General features: G+C 42.5%; 1 protein-coding gene across 5 annotated transcripts in view; it reads right to left on the bottom strand.

Moving 5' to 3' along the window:
- The window catches only part of LOC135103080 (prestin-like), a 47,096-nt gene that overhangs the window by 18,542 nt on the left and 21,249 nt on the right, over positions 1-7,305 (bottom strand). Inside the window, exon 1 of one of the 5 annotated variants that reach the window (XM_064009053.1) lies at positions 6,922-7,305. This exon is cut by the window's right edge and continues 91 nt beyond it. The exons of the other annotated variants lie outside the window; for them this stretch is intronic. The gene's annotated coding sequence lies outside the window, so the exon portion shown is untranslated. The remainder of the gene's footprint in view (positions 1-6,921) is intronic. 5 annotated transcript variants of the gene reach the window in all.

Raw genomic sequence — 7,305 nt, forward strand, 5'->3', positions numbered from 1 at the left:
TAAGCTTCACATTTTCAGAGTTGCCAAAGACTTGAACGTGTCAATACTTAAGCTTTTTGTTCAGAGATTACGCTCAAATCTACTGGTGTGGTTGTTCAAAAGCTGTTTCTAGACTTATCGTTACCATGAGGTTGTTCAAAAGTTGCGCCAAGATTTATTGCTATCTTGTGGTTGTTCAAAGGTTGTTACGAGATTAATTGACATCTTCAGAGACTGTATTTCCAATAACTACCACTTTGGCGTTGTTCAAAGGTTGTTACGAGATTAATTGACATCTTCAGAGACTGTATTTCCAATAACTACCACTTTGGCGTTGTTCAAAGGTTGTTATCAGCTATATTGACATCTTCAGAGATTGTACTTCCATTTACTGCCATCTTGCTGTTGTTCAAAGGTTCGAATCAGCCCTACTGACATAGTGCGGTTATTCAAAGCCTGTAGCCAGATTTACTACAGAGCATCAGAGTACCTTTAGTAATGTGTGGTGCTTGACAGTCGCAGGTGAAAACAAAGGTACCACTCTTCTCACTGCTTAGGAAGAACAATGACATCACTATTCTCACCGATTAGTGAAATTGATATCCGAGGAAAACTACAGGTTTAATCCGCAAGAAGTTCGTATCTTACTCGTAGAAAGGGAAACTCAGATTCAAAAGGACCGCCATCAGAAAGTAGAACCTTCAGTACCGGAGCACCTGGACTCTCTCTCTCTCTCTCTCTCTCTCTCTCTCTCTCTCTCTCTCTCTCTCTCTCTCATTTATAAATAAAAAGACCATCAGATCCTGACGTTACGACATATAATACACCTTCCCAGTATAATGTAGTAGTTTATACAAGTTAATCAGATAATTAAGTAATGTGAGTGCCTGGTATTACTATTACCACCACTACTCATTACAGAGATTAACCATTACTTACCCGTGCATAATTGAATTTCGTAATCTCACCTCAGCTATTAACAGGCTGTAGTGAAAGTTACTAAAGTTTTTAAGAGCGTTTTCATGATTCTAATATCAGTTTAATATGTTTTGCATCATCAGTGAGGAAATGCTCATGAGAACCCGACTAATCACCACTGCGGCCTTCGAAAAACAGTCCAGTAGCTTACAGTGAAGTAGCTAAACACAGGGAGTCAGATTTGAATATCATGTTCGTTAATTTGGAAGTAAGCGCTTATGAGTTTGACGAAGACGGATAAACTGGCTAATGAAAATGCACGGAATCAGCGGAGTATCAGGTTCGTTTAGTAGAAAGTAAGCATTGATGAGTTTAGCGAAGAGTTATGATCTTACAAGTGTGTGCAATACCTTATTAGTGGTGGTGGTGGTAAGACACCGGTTTTAGGTATCTAGACTGACAAAGTAAGCAATGATGAATTTAGCGAAGACAGACATGCTGACGGTAATTTACTGTATGTGTGTCCTGCACCTTAGCTAGAGGAGGAGGTGGTGGTGGTGGTGGTGGTTAGGCAGCGATATCTAGACTGACCAGATCACCGAAAGAAACCAATGATAACACTGGCCTTTCCTTGTTCCCAACCACACATACACACACACACACACACACACTCAAGGTGTAAGCAAAATTATACGACATATCACTCATGTCATGCATAGGGTAGAAGAGATGCTTTTTATATTAAGTAATGGCACAGGGGAACGTAATGCATGAACCAGCAGTCGAGGAGCCAACACGAGGTGAATTATGCAACTGGAGTGACTCCTGATGAGCCTCGAGTGTGTGATCGAAGAGTGCGATCGTGGCGTGTGTTTTCTTGTGATTTCTTAACCATGATACAGTTACTAGGCGTGCGCGTGCTTCAAGTAGTGTGTGTGATGCAATGAGGGAGGGAGGCAGGGAGAGAGAGGAAGGGAAAGAGGGAGGGAGTGAGGGAAAGGAAGAGAGAGACAGAGATTGAAAGTCTCGGTGAAAGGAAGAGGGCAGTGTTCTTAATAAAAGAAAATTAGTAATGATGATAATAATGAGAATAACAACAACAACAACAATAACAACTAAAATAATAATAATAATAATAATAATAATAATGAGAGAGAGAGAGAGAGAGAGAGAGAGAGAGAGAGAGAGAGAGAGAGAGAGAGAGAGAGAATTAAATAATATGAATTATATAATTAGAAGACAATAAATAAAAGATATATAAATAAAATATAGACAAAATAAAAACAAATAAAAAAAAAACACATGACATGACATAATAAATTGTAAGAAAAATAATAATAAATAAAACAGAATAGATCAAAAAGTCTGGTCTGGGTAAACAAGAGTCTCAATATTGGTCTTCCTAGTAAACACGGAAGATTTGTGTCAGTTTTCAAGGCGATTGTGTCTAATTGATACAAGGGAGTGTTTTGCCACCACCGTCTAATTAGGTTGCCGCGCCACGACCATAGACAAACATACACACACATACATACACACACATATATATAGACAGACAGACAGACAGATAGATAGATAAATAAATAGATAAAAAGATAGATAGATAGTTTATTGATCACAAAATTAATGATCACACACACACACACACACACACACACACACACCAAGAGCCACAAAAGTGAAGATCAAGTCAATACCAAAATAATTTTCACCTTCCCTCTACTTAATGGTTAACTTCATTGAACCAAATATTCCCATCGATTAGGAAGATTCATTACCGCTGGCACCGAGAGACGAATATATTTGTTAATGTAAGGCTAAGTAACATAGGTGTGTGGTGGCTGGTTGGCTCAGTTAATCCGATAATTTAGTGACGCGTGATAGGTGAGAGAGTGGTGATTAACGTGATTGGGCAGGTAAAGGTGCCATTAACGCTCTGGCTCCACCTGTCGGCCCAGTGTGTGTGGGATGGCGCCCCCTACTGGGACTGTGTGAGGGACGGGGTGAGGCGTTACCAGATAATCTCTTCCCATCACTGATTGAGTATGTTAAGCTAGAATAATGTAAGTTGTTTAATCTCTCTCTCTCTCTCTCTCTCTCTCTCTCTCTCTCTCTCTCTCTCTCTCTCTCTCTCTCTCTCTCTCTCTCTCTCTCTCTCTCTCTCTCTCTCTGTGTGTGTGTGTGTGTGTGTGTGTGTGATATCCTGCAATATCGAAGCTATCTCATCGCAAACCTCCTCCTGAAAAATTAATATTACTGTAATCCATTTCCACTGAGTTTCATTGTTTCGTTCATAATTTAATGTTGTGCTTTGATTAGTTGTTTACTCGGCCAGGTATGGACTAAGGATCAGATTACTAATCAATACAGGTGGGTGGTTTTAAGCCAGTTGACATACCTCGCCCACCCACCACACGCCACCAGCTGCCCCGTTACCTGTGCCGTTAGGCCTCATCCCGCCCTGCTCCGTCTGCCCCGATCGCTGAGATACAGGCAACGTCCCCAAAACGTAGAAATATAAAGGTGATCTTTCTTCCCTTAAAGAATGCTACGTACCTGACTCGGTCTCAAATCAGGGTTTTCTTCAACGGGACTAAGGCTTGAAGAAACAGTTTTATGAAGTCTTTCCCGTTTGTACAATTGTAGTTTTTATAAAGACACGATAAAACAAATTCTCCATACTAAACAGTTTTGTGAATGCTCTCTCTCTGTTTACAGGAGTAGTTTTTATAGACACAGCAGAACACACTGAGTTTTCACACTGGCTGACAACACGCCAAACAATTTCATGAAGCCTCTCGCAAGTTAACACTAGTAATTTCAGTAAAGACACAACAGAACTGAGTCTCCACGCTGGCTGACAGCACGCCTTGCCTAAGCCTAAGGGGACGGTCACCACCAGACGTAGAGTAAACTATTCCTTATTAAAGTTAATTATTTATCTCCTCTGGTTATGACTGTGTACTAAAATAATATAATACCTAACAGATTGAGTCAGTGAGAATAAGTCTTCAAAGAATACACTAAACGTTAAAATGTGGTTAATAGCGGTGAATATACGAACTTGAGAAAATCTGTGGTATTTCTGGAAAAGGTATTGATTCCTGGGTATCTAATCTTCGTCCACCGTGACAACATCCAGGTGGCCAAACAAGTTCAGATAATGTACGTGGTAATCTTGTACTTCACTGCCCGCATCACAGAGGGAGCCCTGCCTCAGACACCAACCGGGAGTTTCCACTGGTATAGTATGTGATGGGCAGCCACACTTAGGTCAGGAATTTCTGATTGAGTCACCCTTGATAATTCATTGATGGTTTCTTAGTGATCGCAGGAAATCATATGGGAAAAAAGTAATTAAAAGTGTAATAAATTTGTTATACGATTAGCCTTAGATAGGAAGCAGAACTACCCGGAATGTTAAGGTTAATTTCCTCCCATTACTCAGGAAGTTCAGATGCAATGCGATGTTCATGTCAAGGTTTACAGTACTTTCTTTCTCCCGACTGTGATCCTTCTATGAATGGACGCATGAATATATTTACCGTCTTATATTTCTTTAAGGATCGAATATGCTTTTGTATTCTGAAAAAAAAAAAAAAAAAACATCCAATTCATACGTGCACAAGAAAAAAAAAAAAAAACAAGTTATCGCCTAAAAATAAACACTATCCGCATTTGATCACCATACATACATTCCTCACTTATTTGAATTTCATTGATCGAATGTAGCAATAGCTGACCATCAAGATACGACTCAGTACTGCAGGAACACGTCGCTTCATCGCCCTCCTAATAACGGATGTCCCTCCCTAACTACCACAAAATATGACCACATGCAGTTCAGAAAGATGGTGAAAGATTAAAAAGGCTAAGAACATAGGCCACAGCTCCCAGTGTTTTATGAACCGCACGCTCTTAGGCACAGAGGCGGCGGGATGCAAACGAGGCGCTTGACTAGACGACGAGGCGATGGAATGCAAACGGAATATCCTATGCCTCGCCCTTACAAAGTGAGACGAAGGTAGCCATGAAGTGTTTTGGGTACATACTTGACCCTGCACATCATCTTTTTATGCCAGTTCTGTTATCGTGTCGCTCTACATAAGGACCCGTGTTATTACGTCGGCGTTCTCATAATTCACCCGAGTTTCAAGGAGGTGGGTAGTCGGCCGCCAAGGTCCCGAGACAGGCAACCGTGCCCCGCTGTTGTAAGTCATGTTGAGCCGCGATCAAAGCCATTACCCTGCCACTCACGTCCTTTACTTTTCATGAGATATTCATCACGTGTCACCGGCACTCAGCCCGCCAAGCAGCGGCAGACTTCCCAATGAGACAGTTTGTTTGTGCCAGTATCAAAACTGTGAGTCACGGTGACTGCCATAATCTGGGAAAGCAAACAGTAAGGCTAAGGTTCCCTTCACTGGAAGGCAGGAAGGGCTTGTGACCAGTTCAACAACATGACTCCTTCCCGCATACGCTGGTTCGGCAGTGAGGCACCTTTGCCTCCACCAACTTGGTTCCTTCCCTATGACCCATCTCTTCCTCCCTCCCCTCTCCAAGCCCCTCTCCCTCCATAACCAAAATCCTGTTTCCTTTTTACAGTCTCTAGCGTCCCTCTCTCCCTTCCCTGCACAGATCATGCGCCCTATTTCCTTCCCGCCTCCCCTTTCCTTCACGTATCCCAGTGCCCCATTCCTGCACGACCCAGCACTTTAAAGACTACAGGAATACAAATGATATGAGTCCCCATCTCTGCCCCTGCTCCTCCTTCCCAGGACACGCAGTGCCCTCCGCCGTGCGTGAAGGGGTCGATGCATTTGCCCCAGCCCTCCGAGGACCAGGGACAGAGGAAGAGACGGGGCCATATAGGTGAGTGTGCCTACATGCCCTCACCGCTGTCTGGGGAAGGCTGAGCACGCGGGAATTTAAGTCAAGTTCCTTAGGTTCCTCCTCCGCTAAGTATGAGTTAAGGTTTACAAGTTCGTAAGGCTAAGCTATTTATTAATCTTTTTTTTTTTTTTTGGAGTGCACCTTCTCTCTCTCTCTCTCTCTCTCTCTCTCTCTCTCTCTCTCTCTCTCTCTCTCTCTCTCTCTCTCTCTCTCTCTCTCTCTCTCTCTCTCTCTCTCTCTCTCTCTCTCTCTCTCTCTGTCTCTTTCAGTATCACAGAGTAACCACACACAAATAGAAAATAAGAAATAAAAAAAGGAAGGGAGAGGGAGAGAAAAGAATAATACTAGTTCAGAAGATGGAGTACAATAATCAAATAAGAGAACGTACGAGTACCTGTAGCTGCACGTGAGGTGGGATCACGAGTTTGCAGGTGGATTTGTGCAAGGTAACACAGCAAACATTCCAGGAGAAAAAGAAGAAGAAGAAGAAGAAGAAGAAGAAGAAGAAGAAGAAGAAGAAGAAGAAGAAGAAGAAGAAGAGAGAGAGAGAGAGAGAGAGAGAGAGAGAGAGAGAGAGAGAGAGAGAGAGAGAGAGAGAGAGAGAGAGAAACTTGACGGTTACTTCTCCCACCCAAGGAATTTGTACATTGTGGATCTTATGGTAATGGAACCAGTTTTTTCTGAAGGGGTTGCATTGCGTATTTCTCTGGCTGTCTATCTGTCTGTCTTTTTATATCATTTTTGTTGTTGTTTCTTTGGTGTAGAGGGAGCTGATCAAGGACTTAGTGGAAAAAAAAAAGTAAAAAGAAAAAAAAAAGGGTTACTCAATTGCCACTCCCCAAAAATGCTGTGTGGATCAGGATGTCTATATAAACGGGTGGGCTAAAAATTCTCTCTCTCTCTCTCTCTCTCTCTCTCTCTCTCTCTCTCTCTCTCTCTCTCTCTCTCTCTCTCTCTCTCTCTCTCTCTCTCTCTCTCTCTTAGTATGGATACAATAATCACACGTCTTCCTTCATTATTCCTTCTCACTTGGCCTCTGATGTGCCGTATTTATACTCTGCTTGCCTTGCCTCCCTCGCTTGATAATAAACAAAAAGTCAACACTGCGCCGCCTGTCTCTAACGTATGTACCTGTCTGTCTCTGATGCGCTGCTTCCCTTTCACTCTGTTTAATCCATCTCGAGGAGTTAGGTTGGACTGCAAACACGTGGTTCCTGAGACACAACATGCACAGTGGAGGTTTTCTAGTCAGGTAAATGCTGGGTAGTCTTTTTTTTTCTTCTGTCGGTGGTGGTGGTGGTGGTGGTGGTGGTGGTGGTGGTGGTGATGGTGGTATTTCATTAACAAACTTGGCCAAAACAGGAAATGTATCACGGAAGCAGTGCGACGAAGATTAATTAATGAAATTCAGTACTTTCGCTGATCAACTTCCTCCAGTGACACAGTTGCCAGGTCACGTGCACAGTAATAGAAGGCATTATCGTTAGTCTTTACACGTGTCAATGGTTGCGGCGG

This window comes from Scylla paramamosain, chromosome 8, assembly GCF_035594125.1.
Source record: "Scylla paramamosain isolate STU-SP2022 chromosome 8, ASM3559412v1, whole genome shotgun sequence".
Lineage (NCBI taxonomy): Eukaryota > Metazoa > Arthropoda > Malacostraca > Decapoda > Portunidae > Scylla > Scylla paramamosain.